At 44.4% G+C, this 21457-nt stretch overlaps 1 protein-coding gene across 5 annotated transcripts in view; it reads left to right on the plus strand.

Annotated features, from left to right (window-relative positions):
- Nucleotides 1-21457, plus strand: part of LOC149468331 (uncharacterized) — a 654932-nt gene that overhangs the window by 21178 nt on the left and 612297 nt on the right. For 4 of the 5 annotated variants that reach the window (XR_016311739.1, XR_016311740.1, XM_089670291.1 and 1 more), the window contains exon 1: nucleotides 20758-20844. The gene's annotated coding sequence lies outside the window, so the exon portion shown is untranslated. Of the gene's footprint in view, nucleotides 1-2800; nucleotides 2853-20757; nucleotides 20845-21457 lie in introns of those variants that run through there. The other variant, XM_089670290.1, reaches the window with a different exon arrangement.

The raw sequence follows: 21457 nt of genomic DNA on the forward strand, positions 1-21457 counted from the left end.
AGTGCCCCATCGTTGGTGTCAGTGGGGGGTGGAATAGTGCCCCATCATTGGTGTCAGTGGGGGTGGAATAGTGCCCCATCGTTGGTGTCAGTGGGGGGTGGAATAGTGCTCCATCGTTTGTGTCAGTGGGGGGTGGAATAGTGCCCCATCATTGGTGTCAGTGGGGGGGAGGAATAGTGCCCCATCGTTGGTGTCAGTGGGAGGAATAGTGCCCCATCATAGGTATCAGCGGGAGGAATAGTGCCCCATCATTGGTATCAGTGGGAGGAATAGTGCCCCATCATTGGTATCAGTGACACCAATGATGGGGCACTATTCCTCCCACTGACACTTGCTGACTCTGTTCTCGTATGGTGCTGCTGCAGCCAGCATATGTGGTTGCAGCAGCACCTCTACACTGACCACTTACCTGCTGGTCCTGCACTCGATTTTCGCGCGGCCGCTCGGCTCCACCCTCTCGCCGGTGATTGGCCGCCTGTGTGCCTTTCCTGAGCTACAGTTCTGGCGGCCAATCGCTGGTGAGGAGGCGGAGCCGAGCAGCCGCGCGAACATCCAGTGGCCGAACTGAAGGCGCAGCCGCGCTTCCTGGACCGGATCGTCGTGGGACCGGAACCAGGTAAGAAATAGCCCCTGCCCACCCCTGTACTTAGTGTCCCTTCCGTTAGGGGAAGGGGGGGGGCGGCGGTGGCACCGCGCCGCCCCCCTAAAAAGTGTCATGTCATGTTATACCGGCGTATAAGACGACCCCCGACTTTTGAGAAGATTTTTAAGGGGTAAAAAGTCGTCTTATACGCCGGCAAATACGGTATATAAGAATGCAATACTCACACTCAGGGGCGGACTGACAACTCATGGGGCCCCCGGGCAATAGGGGATCATGGGGCCCCTGTGTCCTTGCCCAAACTCAAAAAAGCCGATGAAAAAGGTACCAGGGGCATCTCATGGGGCCCCCTACTGACCACGGGCCCTCGAGCAGTGCCTGAGTTTCCAAATGGTCAGTCTGCCCCTGTTCACACTATAGTGAGTGAAAAGTTAAAAACAGCCACTGGGGCTGCCTAAGTGATATGGTAAGTAAAGAAGGCTGCATTAGTATCAGTCAATACAATCAAAAAAGATGTGAAAAGGGAAGAAACTGCAAAACACCCCACCAATTGCTATTCATGATAGATGTCTGCAGATAATTTCAAAAGCATCCATATAAGATGATGAATAGTATTGGGATGGTGGAACAGAAGAGAATTCTATACAAGTTATATACCTGTATGTATGTGTGTGTGTGTGTGTGTATATATATATATATATATATATATATATATATACACTGTATATATATAATATATATATATCTCAATCAAAGATTTTCTTTTGAAAGTATATTAAAGTAGAGGCATATATTTCAGTGGGGGCAATAAATAGAGGCACCCAAATCACCAAAATAAATAAGATCGATTACAATTTGGTGAGTATATTGACTTGGTGGATATGCTTGTTTTGGTGACTTGGGAGCCTCTGTTTAATGCCCCCCCACTGAAATATTTGCCTCTACTTTAATATACTTCTAAATGAATGTTTTGATACATATACATATTTATACATTTTGTTTCTCTTGTAGAAAACTGTCTTCTGTTCCAACATCCAATACTAATTATCATCTTAGATGGATGCTTTTGGCCCTTATCTGTGCAGACATCTATCATAAACAGCAGTTGGTGGGTGTTTGGCAGTTACTTCCTTTTTACATCTTTTTTTGATTGTATTGACTGACATCAATGCAGCCTACCTTACGTACCTATCACTTAGACGGCCCCACTGACTGTTTGATGAGCCACAGGTAGCTGGAACCATAAGGGGACGCAAGTGGGGAAGTGGTGGCCATGTGGTTTGTTTTTATGCTACGGCTGATGTTTGAACTTTTGATTCACTCTAGTGTGAGTATTGCATGCTTACATATATCTGTATATTGATAGTGTATGTATTCAAAAATTGCAATTTCTGTTCCATAGATCACACTATCTTTCATGCAGAAATATCACTTAAGAAGGAGCATTATGACTGAAACGCTTGGGGTCTTGCATGACAAATTGTATATTTCAAGTTTTCCCTATGTACTGTAACTGGTGGGTTGAAGGTACCAATAATTTTGTCCATTCCATTTTTGGCATTTTGCATTTAATGTGTCAGATTTGGCTTTTTGTTCCTGCACTTTTATGTCTCATACCAATACAAACAAAAGAAATAAATATGAGAATGCCTAAACATTTATAATTGCAACAATGTTCTGGGGCGAAGTGGTGCATTGTCTGACAGAAATGTAGGGGTGCTAGTAATTTTTGCTATAACTGTATTTTATAAGTATTGTTTTATTTATTGTGAAACTACAAAAAATTGTTTTACTTTTATTCATATTTGAGTATTTCTGCCTGTAAAAATCCCAAACAATTGGGGGAAAGTTTCCATAGTTAACTGGAATACTGGTATACCTCTGGATGAGCAGATTCTGGTGATAGGCACTGATCAACTCACTTATATGCAGGTAAAATGTAAATGTTTTCTTTATTAAAGTGGTTTTATCTGCACTCTCCAGTGTGCTCTGCTTCTGTCACGTATAATTGGCCCTTGGAGATATATATACAGAGCTTGACTGGATCCAATGTAGCCCGATACATTTGTAAGATTAGAGATACAGTATATATAAATATAGCCGGTAACTGACAGGCTCCAAACTGTCACAGAGACCTATCAATCCAGGAAAGTCGTTGCATTCCAAAATGTCTCACTCAATATGTTTAATTCATTTCAGGTTTAACAGTTGCACGACCGTTTCAAGTGTCCCCTCTCTTCACCAGGTGCAGGTAAGCTCAACCATTGTTGTGCAGTTGTTACCTGGAATAAATTCAACATATAGAGCAGCGGTTCTCAACCTGGGGGTCGAACGACGCTTCCACAGGGGTCGCCTAAGTCCATCGGAAAACACATATTTCCGATGGTCTTAGGAACCGAGACACCGCTCCTCGCCGCCGCCGCCGCCACCGCCGTCTCCAGGTGTGGGTGGGATGACATGCCGCCCCTGTCATCTGGACACACCTCGAGATCAATCCTCGCCTGTGATTGGCCGCCGGCACTGTAGCTCAGGAGAGGCACACAGGCGGCCAATCACCGGCAAGGAGGTGGAGCTTGGAGAGGAGGAGCCGAGCGGCAACGCGAAGATCGAGCGAGTGAAGAGGAGGAGAGCGGCCGGAGAAGGAAGACATCTGACAGGTAAGTGTCGGTACCATTGGGAGAGGGAGGGAGCGAGCGAGCCCAGGCTGGAGCAGGGGTCTGCAAGGTAAGTATCATTGGTGTCAGTGGGAATAGTGCCCCATCATTGGTGTCACTAATACCAATGATGGGGCACTATTCCTCCCACTGACACCAATGATGGGGCACTATTCCTCCCACTGACACCAACGATGGGGCACTATTCCTCCCCCAAATGACACCAACGATGGGGCACTATTCCTCCCCCACTGACACCAAGGATGGGGCACGATTCCTCCCCCCACTGACACCAACGATGGGGCACAATTCCTCCCCCCACTGACACCAAGGATGGGGCACTATTCCTCCCCCCACTGACACCAAGGATGGGGCACTATTCCTCCCCCCACTGACACCAAGGATGGGGCACTATTCCTCCCCCCACTGACACCAAGGATGGGGCACTATTCCTCCCCCCACTGACACCAAGGATGGGGCACTATTCCTCCCCCCACTGACACCAAGGATGGGGCACTATTCCTCCCCCCACTGACACCAAGGATGGGGCACTATTCCTCCCCCCACTGACACCTATGATGGGGCACTATTCCCCCCACTGACACCTATGATGGGGCACTATTCCCCCCACTGACACCAATGATGGGGCACTATTCCCCCCACTGACACCTATGATGGGGCACTATTCCTCCCCCCACTGACACCAATGATGGGGCACTATTCCTCCTCCCACTGACACCAATGATGGGGCACTATTCCTCCTCCCACTGACACCAATGATGGGGCACTATTCCTCCTCCCACTGACACCAATGATGGGGCACTATTCCTCCCACTGATACCAATGATGGGGCACTATTCCTCCCACTGACACCGATGATGGGGCACTATTCCTCCCACTGATACCAATGATGAGGCACTATTCCTCCCACTGACACCTATGATGGGGCACTATTCCTCCCACTGATACCGATGATGGGGCACTATTCCTCCCACTGATACCGATGATGGGGCACTATTCCTCCCACTGACACCGATGATGGGGCACTATTCCTCCCACTGACACCGATGATGGGGCACTATTCCTCCCACTGATACCGATGACGAGGCACTATTCCTCCCACTGACACCGATGACGAGGCACTATTCCTCCCACTGACACCAATGACGGGGCACTATTCCTCCCACTGATACCAATGACGGGGCACTATTCCTCCCACTGATACCAATGATGGGGCACTATTCCTCCCACTGACACCAATGATCGGGCACTATTCCTCCCACTGATACCAATGATGGGACACTATTCCTCCCACTGATACCAATGATGGGGCACTATTCCCCCCCACTGACACCAATGATGGGGCACTATTCCTCCCACTGATACCAATGATGAGGCACTATTCCTCCCACTGATACCAATGATGGGGCACTATTCCTCCCACTGACACCAATGATGGGACACTATTCCTCACACTGACACCAATGATGGGGCACTATTCCTCCCACTGATACCAATGACGGGGCACTATTCCTCCCACTGACACCAATGACGAGGCACTATTCCTCCCACTGACACCAATGACGGGGCACTATTCCTACCACTGATACCAATGACGGGGCACTATTCCTCCCACTGACACCAATGACGGGGCACTATTCCTCCCACTGACACCAATGACGGGGCACTATTCCTCCCACTGACACCAATGACGGGGCACTATTCCTCCCACTGACACCAATGACGGGGCACTATTCCTCCCACTGACACCAATGACGGGGCACTATTCCTCCCACTGACACCAATGAAGGGGGCACTATTCCTCCCACTGACACCAATGACGGGGCACTATTCCTCCCACTGATACCAATGACGTGGCACTATTCCTCCTACTGCAAAATTACAGTTATGAAGTAGCAACGAAAATAATTTTATGGTTGGGGGTCACCACAACATGAGGAACTGTATTAAGGGGTCGCGGCGCTAGAAAGGTTGAGAACCACTGATATAGAGCAAGAGGTTTGACTTCCCTGAATTGATGTGTGTGTATTATACCTCCACCACCCGCCTGAACCGTAGGATACAAGGCAGGATGGATTCATGCTTTCATGTTTTTTACGCCAAATTCTAACCCTACCATCTGAATGTCACCGCAACCAGGCAAGTGGGTGCCAAACACCCATGCTCGCTCAAGCTCATGTGCGTGAGTGTGTTGACCATGTTAATGTGCTTACGCATGTGCATGAGTTAGGGTAAGTCCAGTTCTTATTTTTGAGAGTTGTATTATACACATGCGCATATCTTCACACACGACCGTGCATATGATTCCCCTGGCAGTGTTAGCTATCAGCCATCTTCGTTGGCTGGTGCAGGATGAAGTCATTTCTGCACATGCTCAGGAGGTCATCATCCCAGCACACAGTGACCATACGCATGTGCAGCTCAGTTTACATAGCCAGAGAAGACAGCGGGCAGGCGGGCAGCTATATTTTACTGCAGAAACACTGCATGTCTCTTTAGCAATAAAAAGCCTGCCTGCTCACTGATTATGGCAATGGAAGTTTAGTTCTGTTTTCAGAAAGTTGCATATACTCATTCTCTGGGCTGGGTGGTCATTACATTATATTGAAGGGGTCTCACATTAGCACCATCCAGAGCAGTAATTCTAAATAAAGGCTTGTTCATAACATGTCTGTTGAGTTGCATTTTAGAACCAGACCTGTTTTAGAAAAAAAAAATCAGGCCTCCTCCTTCCCTTATAGCTATCCAGTCAATCTCTTTTTTGCAAGATGCTTAAAAAAAAAAAATCTGGTCTCCTCCCCTGATAGCCAGCTAATCACGCTCCTTTCTCTTTTTTGCAAGATGCATAACCTCCTTAGCGGTTTTCCCGAGTGTAGCTCGGGGTAAAATTTCAATACCAAGAGCGGTTACCCCAAGCTACTCTCCGGCTTACCATGCGGAGTTGCTAAGGGGGTCCCTGCAGCACTTACCTTGTCCTTCGCTCCCGCGATGTGTCCCCTGCAGCGTCCCCGGCCATCTCCTCCGGCCGATGCCGGCATCCGTCTTCCGGTCCCTGTGACATCGGGACGTACGGGCAGGAAATTTGAAATTTTTTAAAAATGTCATTTTTGCTGTCATTGCTGTTTCAATGCATTTCACATATATTTTGTCCCTACTGCTTTGTCCTGCGCCCTGCCTGCATTTTGACTGTTCTTTCTGCCTTGAAACTTAGAAAAGTCCATGGCGTCCAAGAAGCGTCCCTTTACGTCAAAAGCGGTTTTAGAACAGCGATAGTAAATCAGAACCACTTGCAGAATTGAGTGATAATGATTCGTGGGGAAATTCGTCATCAGACACTGAAAACGATTTTGCGACTTGGCTCAGCGATGTGCGAATTTGCCTCTGTACTTCAAATTTCAGTGTTTTTGGTTTGATTATATTATTGAATTAAATTTATTATTATTATATTATTATTTTTTATGATTATTTATTAAATTATAGTGGACCCAAACTTTCTCTAGATGTTAGGGAGATCTGTGAATGTCCATTTGTTGATCTCCCCTTCCCGTTAATGACTCAGAAGGGACATATAAGAGTTACTTCTAGGTGGTGGTGTCCCTTTTCCCAGCCAGCACGAGAACTGCACTCTATTAGTTTCATTGCAGAGCAGGTGAGACATCAAGAGTCCGTCACCAAAAATGCATCACATGAGGGACTTTATGTCCCCTATGTGATGGGGAAAAAAAGACTTAGAAAAAATTGTGTAAAAAATTAAAGTTATACGCAAGCACTTCTGCTGGATTTCTTCCACATGCCCCCAAGAATGCCTGTTAACCCCATGCACCCGTACTTTTTTCCGGACTTTTTGTGCCCATCTGAAACTCAGGACCAGAATGATTGATGCTGCTGGGTAGAGGGGAGGTAGATCAGTGAATAGGTCTTGGCCTGGGGTCAGGCCCGAAGACCAGTAGGTATAGCAGTAGAGAGGTTCCCACAGACCAGCAGGATAAGTACACTGGCAGGTCATCCTAATGGATGATGTAGGCTTACCCGAGGTGCAGGGTCTAAGTACCAACCGGTCTTCACCAGAGCTCCTGATGGTGGAGATAGTATTTAGGAAAACAGTCTCTTGACGTCCGTGATATCCTTAAATCAATGTGAATTTGTGCTCCTAAAATTAATTCACCTTCATAAAGGCATTCTTTATATCCATGTGAGGGACCGCCGAGAGGCACCACTAGCACTCCACTGGTCAGGCGTGCCCAGAGCGCGGAGTCTAAGCCCCAGGGTACTTGTTCACCAGGGCCCCTGATGGTGGGGATGGACTTGTAGTACCCCGAGACCAGGTCGCCACTACTGAGCACACCTGTCAGTGGTAGGGGTGTTCGCCAGGGGCTCCAACCAGGGAGAGCCAGATGTGAGGAGGTCGGGTGACCCCGATGGGATGGATGGATGGATGGCTGAGCAAGTGCGAAGTCAGACAGGCCGAGTTGGTAACGTAGAGGACGGTAAGGTACAAGGGAGCAGGCAGAGAATCGTCGGGTCACACGCCAGGTCAGCAACAGTAGGTCAGATCTAATGAGGGGCATCCAGGGAGAGAGGTCAGGCAAAGCAAGGGTCTGGGCAGGAGAAATCAGCAGGTCAAGAACAATCCGGGTCAATAAACTTACAAGGCACAGGTTCAGAATCACAGGAAGCAGGTAAGACCAGAAGGCAACGAAATGACAGCTCAGGGACATTTAAATATCCCGCCCTGCGCTGCCATTGGTGCCCAGCGGGCGGCCGCGGCTTCTACTGCGCATGCGCGAACTCGAACGCCGCAGCCGGCCCGGACCTAGTGCCCGTGTACAGGGCGGAGCAGTGCGCCTGCGCCGGGACCATCGCGGCAGGGATCGAGGGGATCCCTGACAATCCATGTGTTCCTCAAAAAGAAAATTCTACATACTGCATTACCCCACAAAACATTAGGGAATATAATAACCACCCGGTGCTATTAAAGTGTCAAGCCACTCAGTGTCCACATCTAAGCGGCTGTATTAAACACCCTTACCCTATCAAAACTTGTAAATTACTTTTATTCTCATAATAATCCACAAAAACTGGTGCTCCGAGCCGTCCTTTTCTCCCATCGGTATTACCTCCGACAAAAAACATATAATTGTGCAATATCCTTTGGGAAACCAAAAAGTGCTCCCCTTATTTTTCACAGCATTAGTGTAATGTGAATCCACTCCCCATCACCTTACACACCATGCACCTTACCGGACTAAACACTTCCACAAGTATAAATGGCTCTCCTCATCTGATAATCCCTGCCCTGTTCAATCTCCATATGGCATCATGACATGGGTCAAAGAACAAGATCCTTAGAGTGTAGTAAGTCTTAGAAAAAGGGTCTAGTTTATTAAAGTTATGCTTACAATTAAAACAATAGTAAAACACATTATCCTCCATTGCGGGGAACATGAATCCTCAGAAAAAACGTCAATCAGTGAATTAACTTCAATCAAGATGGCCACTCCGCAACTTCCGGTCTACGTCTATGTCCGACGTTACGTCCTTGACGCGTTTCGTCACTTCCGACTTCTTCACAAAGGGTGTGTACGTCAGATCGGCGGCCACTTATATACTCTCACTCCTCCCCTTAACACAGACCAATTGCGCCGTCTTGAAATAGGGCATTAGCCCACTGATAAAATAAATGAAAACCATCAACTCAAATGGGCCAGTATATAAATGCAAGTATGTATAATGCTCTATATACATATCAGGGGGGCATAACTGGCATAACACTCTATACCCGCACATATATACTTACATACAATTACAATAGCAGCAATGCATAATAGTATACCCAACGCCATCTAGTGGTATCAATTGTATATGCACTATCCATCCACTATTCAAATAAATATTAGATAAATAAATAATAATAAATACACAATTTTTAAAAAAATCCCCCGGCTATCTCATAAATAAATATGAATAAATTAATTGTTATTAATATACAATATCCATAACACTATATGCAAATGAATCCTATAAATAATCCCCATAGCATATTATACCTCGTAAATCTATTAGTGGACAAATAAATGGGAATATTTTACCCCTATATAAAACTATACAATTTTGGTTAAACATTAATGAGTTTAAAAATACAAATAAGGCACCTAGACACAGTTATGATAAAACCCAATTGCCATGTATTAAAATACCAATAGTTAATCAAAAATACCTATAATCCAGCAGAAAGGCAACTACTCCTAATCCCCTAAATATCTATTCTAAAATAACTAAAATAGACTAGAAACTAATAGAACTCGTCATCCAAACGATATCTCTGTAATGAGCTAAAAGCCCATCTAGAATATAAATAGTAATTACCATTACACTCCACCAGTATGCTAATATCCCAGAGCTGGGTATAGGAGATGGGACGTGGACAACTATAAAATTTAGACTTAAATCCCTATTTAATATAATATATAATAAAACTATTTCTGTGTCTGAAATAAAACAATTAAGGTCCAGATCAACATTCAGACCTTTAGGTTTCAAAGTGTCCAGTTGGAAAATTCAAAACATTTCATTTTTAGAGATTTCTATAATTTTGTTACTTCCTCTCCAGTGTCCCTCCACTTTATCTATTCCACAAAATCGTTATTGTGTTGGATCACATTTGTGGACGTCTCTAAAATGCCTGGACAAATTATGGTCCTTCTTCCCCTTCTTCATATTAGACATGTTCTCTGAGTCTTTTATACAGTGGCCTAGTCGTTCTGCCTACATATTGAAGTTACATGAACTTTCCAATAAGTAGGTCACATAAGGGGTAGTGCATGTTATGAACTAATCAATCTTAAATTCTTTCTTCATAACCTGTGACATAAAGCTCTCTATTTTCCTAGTTTTCATCCCTGTTGTTTTACAAATATGACACTTTTTACATGGGAAAAACCCTTTGAGATCAAACATCTTAATTGGATTTTTCCTTGGAGGGGAAATTATATTTTTAACCAGCTTGGTCCATAGATTCGATGCCTTTCTATATATAAACCCAGGTTTATTTGGTAACTGTCACGTACCTGGTTGGGGAGCCTGACGTGGAGAGGAGGGCGTCCTCTTTCTACTCCCGCTCGGAGCCCCTGATAGTGGGGTCAGAGGGCACCGAGCCAGGAGTGGCACGACTGCCTGGTGGGTCTTGAGATGACTGTAGGCAGGTGATGACTCAGAAGATCCGGGTGCAGGCCAGGTGCGGGTGCAGGAGTGTAAGTGCAGCAGCAGGTAGGTATGGCGGCAACCAGGATACAGGCCAGGTGCAGATGCAGGAGCGTAAGTGCAGCAGCAGGTAGGTATGGCGGCAACCAGGATACAGGCCAGGTGCGGATGCAGGAACCAGGTTTCAGCAGCAGGTATGGCGGTAACCAGGATACAGGCCAGGTACGGATACAGGAACGTAGGTGCAGCAGCATCAGACAAGCTGAGTCAGGATCAATCGGGTAGATCAGGTACAAGGGAGCAGGAAGCGGATAGTCAGGGACAAGCCGGGTTGGTGCAGGCGGAGTTCTTTCTTAGTCAGGGTCAGATCAGATACAGGCAACAGAATCAGGTTATGGAGTATAGGACGTTATAGAGAGAAGAGTTTATCTCTCCGGATCAGCGTGTTCCCCTGCAGTACACACCCCCACCCCCTAGTAAAACACTCCCCTCACACCCTTTCATTGAATAAAAAAGTTAAATCCTTCCTCCCCAGTGCCATTAGTACAGTGTCAGTGGTTTTTTTTTTTGCGCTCACTGTATTGGTGTCACTGGGGATGTCAATGACCCCAAGTCAGTTCCCCCCTGTGTCAAAATGTCCGCCGCAGTCCCGCCATAAGTCGCTGATCACTGCCATAAATCACTGATCACCGCCATAAGTCATAGATCGCCGCCATTATTAGTATAATAAAAAAAAAAAATCCCAGTATCTTTCCCGCCATTTGTAGACACCATAACTTTCACGTAAACCAATTAATTTACATGTATTGGGATTTTTTTTAAGCAAACACATGTCGCAGAATACATTTTGGCAGAAATTTATGACTAAATTTGATTTTTACATGTTTTTAGTGGACATGTCTTATAGCAAAAAGTCCAAATTTTTTTTAGCGGACATGTTTTATAGCAAAAGAAAGCTCAATTTGTGAAAAAAAAAGGATGTAAATTTCATTTATGTACTGTATTGCGTGACCGGCCAATTGTCCGTTAAACTAGCGCAGTGCTGTATAGCAAAAAAATGGCATAAATTGCAGTATCTATATCATAGTTTGTAGACGCTATAACTTGCACACAAAGCAATCAATATACACTTATTGGGATTTTGTTTTACCAAAAACATGTAGCAGAATATATTTTGGCCTAAATTTATAACTAACTTTGAGTTTACTATATATTTTTTTTAGCTGAAAGTAAAAAATATCGTTTTTCAAAATTTTTGTTTTTTTTTTCTTTATAGCGTGAAAAATAAAAAGCGCACAGGTGATCAAATACCACCGAAATTTCGTTTGGGTGCAGCATTGCATGACCGCGCAATTATAAGTTGAATTAGTGTAGCGCCGAGTAGCAAAAAGAGGCCTGGTCGGGAAGGGGGGTAAATCCTCAGGAGGGCAAGTGGTTAAAGTATGTTTTTGTATATAATCTCTCATTATCTTTAAAAATACATAAATCTAGAAAATTTACTGATTCAACATTTATAGTCTGGGAAAAACCGTGGATTATTTTCTGTGTTTTAAAAAAAACCTGTAGTGACTCCATATCACCAGGATATCATCTGTAAATATCTTCCATGTTCTTAACCCTTTCCATACCTTCCCAAAAATTTTTTCATGTTCCCATCTCACCATGAACATATTTGCTAGGCTAGGTGCAAATTATGCGCCCATTGCCACACTTTTTTTCTGGACAAAAATCTCCTTCATACCAGAAATCATTGTTAAGCATGCCGATCTCTAGTAATGAATGATGAATTTCCTCTGCCTCCTATGGATCTCAGTGTATTCTTTAGAGCCCATTTAACTGCTCCAATACCCTCTTCATGTCTGATGCTAGTATATAATGAATTTACATCAATAGTAACTAGTATGGTATTCTGTGTGACCTCTATATTCTCAATCAATTCAGTGATATCCTGTCCATCCTTCAAATAGGCAGGCATTTGTTTTACAATAGGCTGCAAAAATAAATCTATTTTAATTTTTCTCTAAATTTAAACTCTTATGGATTTTTGGCAGATAATAGAACACTGGGATTTTACATTTGGAAGGAATAAGATATTTTGTTTCCTTCTCATCTAGGATTCCCACATCTTTTGCTTTCATAACTAAATTCTGAAGTTGTTTTTTAAATTTGCCAGTAGGGTTTCCCTTAATCTTAATATAGGTGTGATTGTGGAGATAGTATTTGCTGCATGCTAGTGCAAGCTCGTGCTCCTCAGAATCACCCCACCAGGAGGTGATTAAGCCGGAGTGTGGTAGCAGATGTAGCAGGTAGGGATCAAGCAGAAATCTAGTCAGTAAGCAAGCCGATGGTCAGTAAGAAGTGGTTTACGGTTGGGATTAAGTGGAAGCGAAGTCGAGCATTAAGCCAAAGGTTGATAATGAATGGTTTCAGTTTGGGATCAAACAGAAGCAGGGGCGGACTGACAACTCATGGGGCCCCCGGGCAATAGGGGATCATGGGGCCCCTGTGTACTCGCCCACACTCAAACCACACCCAAAAAAGCCTATGAAAGGTACCAGTTGCATCTCATGGGGCCCTCTTCTGACATCGGGCCCTCCGGCACTGCCCGAGTTCCCAAATGGTCAGTCCGCCCCTGAACAGAAGTGAAGTTGATATACAGTACACGGTCTTTAGTGAAGCTACAGAAGACAGCAGTAGTGAAAGGAGCAACATATGGGCTGGAGACGAACACAATAATCTGGCTAATAGAAAGTGTAGGGACATGGCTTAAATCAGGTAGTCCGTGGGTAGAGAAAGGAGTTCAAGGTTCCCCAGAAACAAGCTGCAAGGTAAGGTTGTCCATAGGATAGCACAGCGAGAAGAGCCACAGCCGGGCATCACAGAAGTCACAGTCTCAGACCCAAGTCCTTACAGAATGCTTGCTGATCTCCCATTTCTGTTAATGACACGGAAGCAACATATAAAATGTCACTTTCCCCAGCCAGTATGGCTGGTGAAGAAACTAGTAGAGTGCAGTCTGCACTCTATTAGTTTCATTGAAGCGCAGGCGAGATATCAGGGATTTTTTAGACCCTAATGTCTCATTAAGAGAACTTGTCACCAAGAATGCATCACATAGGGATCTTTTGTCCCTATGTGATAGAAAAATAAAAAGTTTAGAAAGTTTAGTAAAAAATGTGTAAAAAAAAAAAAAACTAGTTGCACTCAAGCACTTCTGCCAGATCGATTCCACATATCTCGGAAAATGCCGGTCTCACCTCACATGTTATTTTCAAAAACAGAAGTGAGAGGGAAAAGGAGATGTTTTGGAGCTCACAGAGGATGTTAGATGGAGGCAGAATAATAGATTATACAGACATTAAGTGATAGATGTGTACGGATTGTTTTGAAAAATAAAGATATCATTTAGTGTCACAAAACAGAATCCTGCCTCCTCATCCTCCCCTTATAGCCGGCCAATCACGCTACTTTCTCTTTTTTGCAAGATGCTTAAAAAAAAAAAAAATCCGGCCTCCTCCACCCCTTACAGCCGGCCAATCACCATCCTTTTTTTTTTTTTTTTTTTTTTTGTATGTTAAATAGAAAAAGAGTAAAAAATTTTTTTTTCTGAAAGGTGAACATGTGCATTGACAGATTTGGTGGAAAGGTGAACTATTCCTAAAAGGTGGCCCTAAACCTTCTCTTCTGATATCCACCCACCAGCAATCTTAGCTCCTCCTTTCACTGGATTTCCAGATTCTACACCCATGGGCGAACCCAGAACCAGCATGCTGTGTGCCGCTGGGTAGATGGGAGGAAGATCAGTAAATGGATCTTCCCTTTCTGTTAATGAGCCAGAAGTGGTATGTAAAATGTAATTTCCTGGTCCTTGTGTTCCTGGCCGGGGAAGAAACTAGTAAAGTGAGATATTCAGGGCTTTTTTTTGCAGCTGGAACATGGAGGAATGGCATTCCGCTACTTCCAACACTAGCCCTGTGCTCACCACTATCTACTGCCCGTCTCCCCTGTGACAGCACAGCTGAGCTAACCCAGCGGGCGGCTCTCTACAGCTCTCTCTGCCCTTGCACACAGAGCAGAAAGAATGCACGGCACTCACATCATTCATTCCAGTGACTTAAGCACTTGCAGCTTCAGCTCTAACTAGCCTCTTTATCTCTGCACCTCTGAATGGGGAGTGTGCAGTGTCCACACACGAGGCGCTGGCACTTTCTGCCCTCCCTCCCGCTCATCAGCTAGTAAGCCATCCCGCCCTACCACCCTCCAGCTTATCAGCTACTAAGCCTGGCAATTCTATTCTGGCTCTCTCATCTTTTTAATGTGTGGGCAGATTAGGTGAGGGGTGCAGAAGTAAGAATTGATGAGAAAAGAGTGGAGGGCAGAGATGAGCACTGATGAAAGTTTAACATTAATATTTATTTTAGCATAAAAGTAAATTCTTCTGTTGCTGGTGGGTTCAGAAATGAGCTTTGGAGAGGAGTACAGGCTGTGAACTTTGGGCAAGGTGCTGGGGTGAGCTGCGAGTAGGGTACAGGGGTGATCTACGGGCAGGGTACAGGAGTGAGCTGCGGGCAGGGTACAAAGGTGAGTGGTTGCCAGGGGTAAAGATGTGAGCTGCGAGCAGGGTAGAGGGGTGAGTGATGGAAAGGGGTACAGAGGTGAACTGTGGGCAGGATACACGGGTGAGCTGTGGCAGGGGTACAGAGGTGAGCTGCAGCCAGGGTATTGGGGTGAGCTGCGGGAAGGGTATTGGGGTGACAGGGGTACTGGGGTGAGCTGCGGGCAGGGTCCTGGGGTGAGCTGCGGGCAGGGTACAGGGGTGAGCGGTTGACAGGGGTAAAGATGTGAGCTGCGAGCAGGGTACAGGGGTGAGCGATGTAAAGGGGTACAGAGGTGAGCTGCGGGCAGGGTACATGGGTGAGCCATAGACAGGGGTACAGAGTTGAGCTGTGGGTAGGGTACAGAGGTGAACTGTGGACATGGTATGGGGGTGAGATTTGGCAGGGGTACAGAGGTGAGCTTTGGAGAGGGAGTACAGAAGTGAACTGTGGTCATGGTATAGGGGTGAGCTGTGGGCAGGGGTACAGAAGTAAGCTTTGGAGAAGGGTACAGAAGTGAGCTGTGGGATGGGGTACATGAGTGAGCTTTGGACAGAGATATAGAGGTGAGCTTTGGAGAGGAATACAGGGGTGAGCTTTGGAGAGGGATACAGGGGTGAGCTTTGGACAGAGATATAGAGGTGAGCTTTGGAGAGGGATACAGGGGTGAGCTGTGGACAGGCGTGAGCTTTGAACAGTGGTACAGAGGAGAGCTTTGGACATGGGGGAGAGGTGAGCAGTGGATAGGAGGTGCATAGGTGAGTGATGGGTGTTGGTTTTTTAGGGAATAAAAGTTGTAAAGTTTTCACTGGGGAAGATTTTTACGTGGTAGGCAGGGACAGCATACATACAGTATAGCATACAGAGATCATTGGTCCAACAATGTCTCTTTAACGCCCGCTGTAAAATTAGGCCGCACCTGCTCGATGATGCAGACCACATCACTACTTCTCTTTCACCCCCCCCACTCCGGATTTAATGCAGTTTAATGGGAAATTGTGCCCCTTGCACCTTAATGGGAAATTGTGCCCTTTGCAATTTAATGGGAAATCGTGCCCTGTGCACTTTAATGGGAAATCGCATCCCGTGGACTTCAATGGAAAAAAGTCTCCCGTGGACTTCAATGGAAAAACGTCTCCCGTGGACTTCTATGGGAAAACGCCTCCCACGGACATCAATGGGAAAACTTCTGTCAATATCAATCCTATGTGAACACTTATCTCCATATGCCAGTCTGCTCTATCACTTGCGAGTTTGGAACGCACAGCTACAAACTTGCATAGGACCCTTTTCATAATGGCACCCAAAACACAGAGTGTGTGGATCACATCTGTGTGGACCACCTCAATAGGAACACAAAATATCTAGCCTTTCATGCGAATCTGTGAGTTTCAAAATGAGTCTAGAATTGCATATGTGAATTAAGGTGGCTCCATTCACATCTGGGTGTTTGGGATTGCAGTAGAATCACTGTGATCGCAAAACGCAGGTTCAGGTTCCATTTTCAATGGCGCCTAAAAACATGGTGCTGTTTTGCAATGATTGCCGCATGGCAGATCCCATTGCGTGAAGTCCCAGATGCTGGCAACCTACACTAAGCTAAAAAAAAATGTCTCATAACTCTTTTTAGCTGGCTCCTAGATTCAAAGCAAGAAAGTGTATAATATTAATAATAGAAACCATAACAGTATAATTGTTTTTGTTTTTTAATTTTTGTTTTTTTTTTTCAAATTATTAACTACAACAGAAAGAAAATAGCTGTACCCAAACGAAATTTCCTTCCTTTTTTTCACACAAATAGAGCTTTCTTTCAGTGGTATTTGATCACCTGTGCGCTTTTTATTTTTTTGTGCTATTTTTCTGCTACATGTTTTTGGTAAAAAAAAATCCCAGTAAGTGAATATTGATTGCTCTGTGTGAAAGTTATAGGATCTTCAAACTATGGTATAGAGAATGGAATTCACACAGCTTTTACTTTCTGACTGCCCATCACATTTCTTGAGTTGCTAAAATACCAGTCACTAGTCACTTAAATGATATATTGCTCACACAAGCCATGGGTACATGTGGAATTACACCCCAAAATACATTCTGCTACTTCTTCCAAATGTGGGGGTACCACATGTGAGAGACTTTTTGGGAGCTTAGCCACATACAGGAGCCTGAAATCCAATGACCACTTTGAAAGCTTGACGGTGCGTAACTTCCTCATTTCACTTCCTCACTACCTATCACAGTTTCAGAGGTCCTGAAATGCCAGGATAGCACTAACCCCCCCCCCTCAATAAACCCTTTTTGGAAAGTAGACACCCCAAGGAATTTAAAAAGAGGCATGGTGAGTATTTTGCCAATCTAATTTTTTCTCACAAGGTTTTGAAATATAAAAAAAAACAAAAAAAATATGTTTTTGCTTTCTTTCTTCATTTTCCAAAAACTTGTGGCAACCAATGAGATCTGAAAAATACTAACCATGCTTCTTATCAAATTTCTTAGGGTATCTACTTTCCATAAAGGGATCATTGGGTGGGGGGGAATTGGTGCTATCCTGGCCTTTCAGGGCCTCCTAAATTGTGATAGGTAGTCAGGAAGTGTAATGAGTAAATAAAGCCCTTTAAACGCCTGAAGGAGCATATTGGATTTTGGGGTCCTGTACTTGGCTAGACTGCTAAAGTCTCTCACATGTGGTACCCCCATACTCAAGAGATGTAGCAGAATGTATTTTGTATATGTAATTCCACATATACACATGGCTTGTGTGAGCAATATATCATTTAGGTGACAACTTTGTGTAAAAAAAAAAAAAATGTTTTTGTCATGGAGTTTAAAGTTTTTTTTTTATTTTTTACATTATTTTTACACTGTCCCTTTCATTTTTTTTTTAATCACTTTTACTGCTATCTCAGAAAATGCAAATATCCCCTATAACTGCGATGCACATTGTCATACATTCATTTTTGAGAAATCTGGGGTCTGACTCTAGATATCTCTTCTGCTCTTACATTATCTAATCTCACCAAGATCGGTGTGATCAGATGCTTTCCCAATTTACAAATGGTGCTGTTTATATCCTGCAAAACTGAAGTGATGAAATGCTGGTAAGCTTCTGATTTCTTAGACTATGGAGATGATTGGCACCATTCCGGTCTCCAGTCAAATCTATGGTTAGCTGGCAGAAACTCCGGCTGCATTCTCAGGTTGCCCCGATGGAACGACGGGAAAGCCTGAGAAACAGTGGGGGGGGGGGGGGCATCTTCTCTTGTAAAAGCAATCCTGCAGCTAATTAGCCACTAGGATTGCTTTTACATGAAAACCGATCGCCAGCTGAAAAAAATTATACCAGGATCCTGATATAACCACTCAAAGTCCGGTGATGTACCAGTACGTCGTTGGGTATATATGCTATGTTCTTTTTTTCTTCTATGCAGCCTGTGTACTGAATTAAAAAAGAAGAAATCTCTGCCAGAAAAAGTGTGTGGTATGCCCACCATTAGAATACCTCCCTACATCCACCCACTTCTAATTGTGGGCACATATGAAACGTTCTTCTTTTTTTGTTCAGCCCATGGGCTGAACGAAAAAAAAAAACTAACAGATTCCTCTATTCACATCGGTCGATGTGGATGAAGGAATCTCTGCCAACAATTTGTTTTAAAAATATATACCGAAGCATAGGGGCCATCCACCCACTGGCCACCCCAGGCCCCTATGCTTCGGCATATATGCTCTTTTTTTAACTGCGGATGAAAAATCTCATCCAACAGCGCTGCCCACACTGACGTATGTATATTCTCAGAGCAAGTTCCTGTTGCTGTCAGAATAAACAGGTCAGTGCTGCAGCTAAATGGCATTCCTGCAAAGAAAACGGCATTGGTTAACAATAAAACAGTAACTCAATAAAACAATTTTTAAATCAAATATGTCCCCAAAAATGTTATAATATATATATATATATTTATATATATATATGTATATAATTTTTTTTTTTTTAAAGCATAAACTATTCTAACTACTTCAAGCCAGCACACATCTTAAAATATATCATCCTAATAATATTAATATACAATAACAATTTTTTTTGTATTTTTTGTAAATCATTAACTATGAGCAGAAAATATCTTAAAATTTGTAATAATAATAATAATAATAATAATAATAACAATATTAAATATAATAACAATAAAAGTAATTTTAAGCATAAACTAGTAGACTACTACAATAAAGAACATATTTTAAAATATATAATACTAATAATAATATTCAATAACTATATATATATATATATATATATATATATATATATATATTATTTTTTTTTTTTTAAAGCATTAACTATTATAACAACTTCAAGTCAGAACACATCTTAAAATATATCATCATAATAATATTAATATACAATAACAATATTTTTGGGGATTTTTTTTTTTAAATCATTAACTACTATGAGCAGAAAATATCTTAAAATATATATTAATAATAATAATAACAATAAAAATATAATAATACAAGTAATTTTTAAGCATAAACTATTAGACTACTACAATAAAGAACATATTTTAAAATATATAATACTAATAATAATATTCAATAACTATATATTTTTTTTGTTTTTTTTTGTTTTTTTATTTTTTTGTTTTTTTTGGTTTTTTTTCAAAGCATTAAATACTATAACTTCTACAAGACAAAAAAACTCTTAAAATATATAATACAATAAATACATCTAAGCTGATAATATTATAAATAATAGTGTACAATGCCGTTCTCATAATCGATGACGTAGTCGATTCCCATGTCATCTAGTTGCTCTCTCAGATTGTTGAAATCCTGGTCCTCTGGTGGGTTAGGAACGTCCTCCCGGCAGATGGGACAGGTAGCACTCTGTTGAACCCATTGTTGGATGCAGCGATCGTGGAATTGGTGAGCGCAGGGTAGGGTAGTATTTTCGTCTCCATCTTCACAATCTGCCAAACAAATGGTACAAATTACCTGGTCCTCGCCGCGTGGCTCCATGGCCGGTGCTCTCTGTGGCTCCATGGCCGGTGCTCCCTGTGGCTCTGGGTGGTGCTCAGCAGCCCTGTTGCGGTCTCTTGGAGATCGGCTCCGTCTGATGGCGGGGTCCTCCCGTCTCTGCCGTTGTTGCGCTCTGGACCTTGTCCGATGTGCTATGGGAGAGTCTCCGCCCTCCTGACGTGATGGCCTTCCACGAGATGGACGTCGTGAAGATCGCGGCATCCTGGTAGTAATTGATGCCGGAGTACCTGAAAACAGCTTAAATATATCTAATATGAAGAACACTAGTAAGGAAATCGCAATGTATTGTAATAAAGATGAGAAGAGTCGCAGTCAGTCGCAGGAGGCACAGTCTGAGGATGCAATCGCCACAGCTACCAGCACAGGCCTCAGGCTGACTCAGCACCAACTGTCACCAACTGTCACTTTTCCGGCCTTGTCACTCTGCCTGGCAATATGGCGCTCATGTAACACTACAACCAAATCCATGTTCTGTCATTTTATAGATTTTACAGAGAATTACACAGGATTGGGGCCATTTATTGGTTATTATAGAGTTCTGCCAGAAGATGGCAGTCTCAGGTGTAATACCGCTCCTCGCCATAGATGTCTCCCTTCCCAGTCGGCTCCATACAGAGAAAACGGCGGCCATCTTTAGCTATGTAAAGTCTATGGGAGGCGGAGGAGAGGAGCTGCTGAGAGGGGATCAGGAAAGGAACGGCCGGGGCGGGGATGATGGCCTCCGGGGGGGAGCTGAGCTGAGCAGGTGAGGAGGACAGAGGGCAGGAGAGTCGGGGAGGTGGATGGAGGAGGCCGGGGGGCGCATAGAGGAGGTCGGGGGGCTTTTTGGAGAAGGTAGGGGGGATTGTCTGTATAGAAAGGCTGATAGGAGGTCATGTGTGGAGATGGGGGGGGGGGGGGGGTAATAGGGACACACATATCTGGGGCTGCCCCCCCAGTGCCCCCCCCCCAATGTCCCCCTCACATCTGCCCCCTCAGCATTCACCTGCCCCCTCAGGGCCCCCCCCCAGTGTTCCCCCCCCACACCTGCCCCATCAGTGCCCCCCCACCTGCCCCCCCAACGTCCCCCTCCCATCTGCCCCCTCAGCGCCCCCCCCCCCACCTGCCCCCACAGCGTTTCCCCTCCACCTGCCCCCTCAGCGTCTCCCCCCTCCACCTGCCCCCTCAGCGTCTCCCCCACCTGCCCCCTCAGCGTTATTTTCTCCCCCCCCCCCTGCCATTTCAGCATCATTCCCCCCCCCAGCCTTTTCAGCGTCATTCCCCCCCCCAGCCATTTCAGCGTCATTTCCCCCCCCCCTGCCATTTCAGCATCATCCCCCCCCCGCCATTTCAGCGTCACCCCCCCCTGCCATTTCAGC

Source organism: Staurois parvus, unplaced genomic scaffold (assembly GCF_062004578.1).
Source record: "Staurois parvus isolate SC_StPar_1 unplaced genomic scaffold, SC_StPar_1.0 ptg000089l, whole genome shotgun sequence".
In the NCBI taxonomy this organism is placed as follows: domain Eukaryota; kingdom Metazoa; phylum Chordata; class Amphibia; order Anura; family Ranidae; genus Staurois; species Staurois parvus.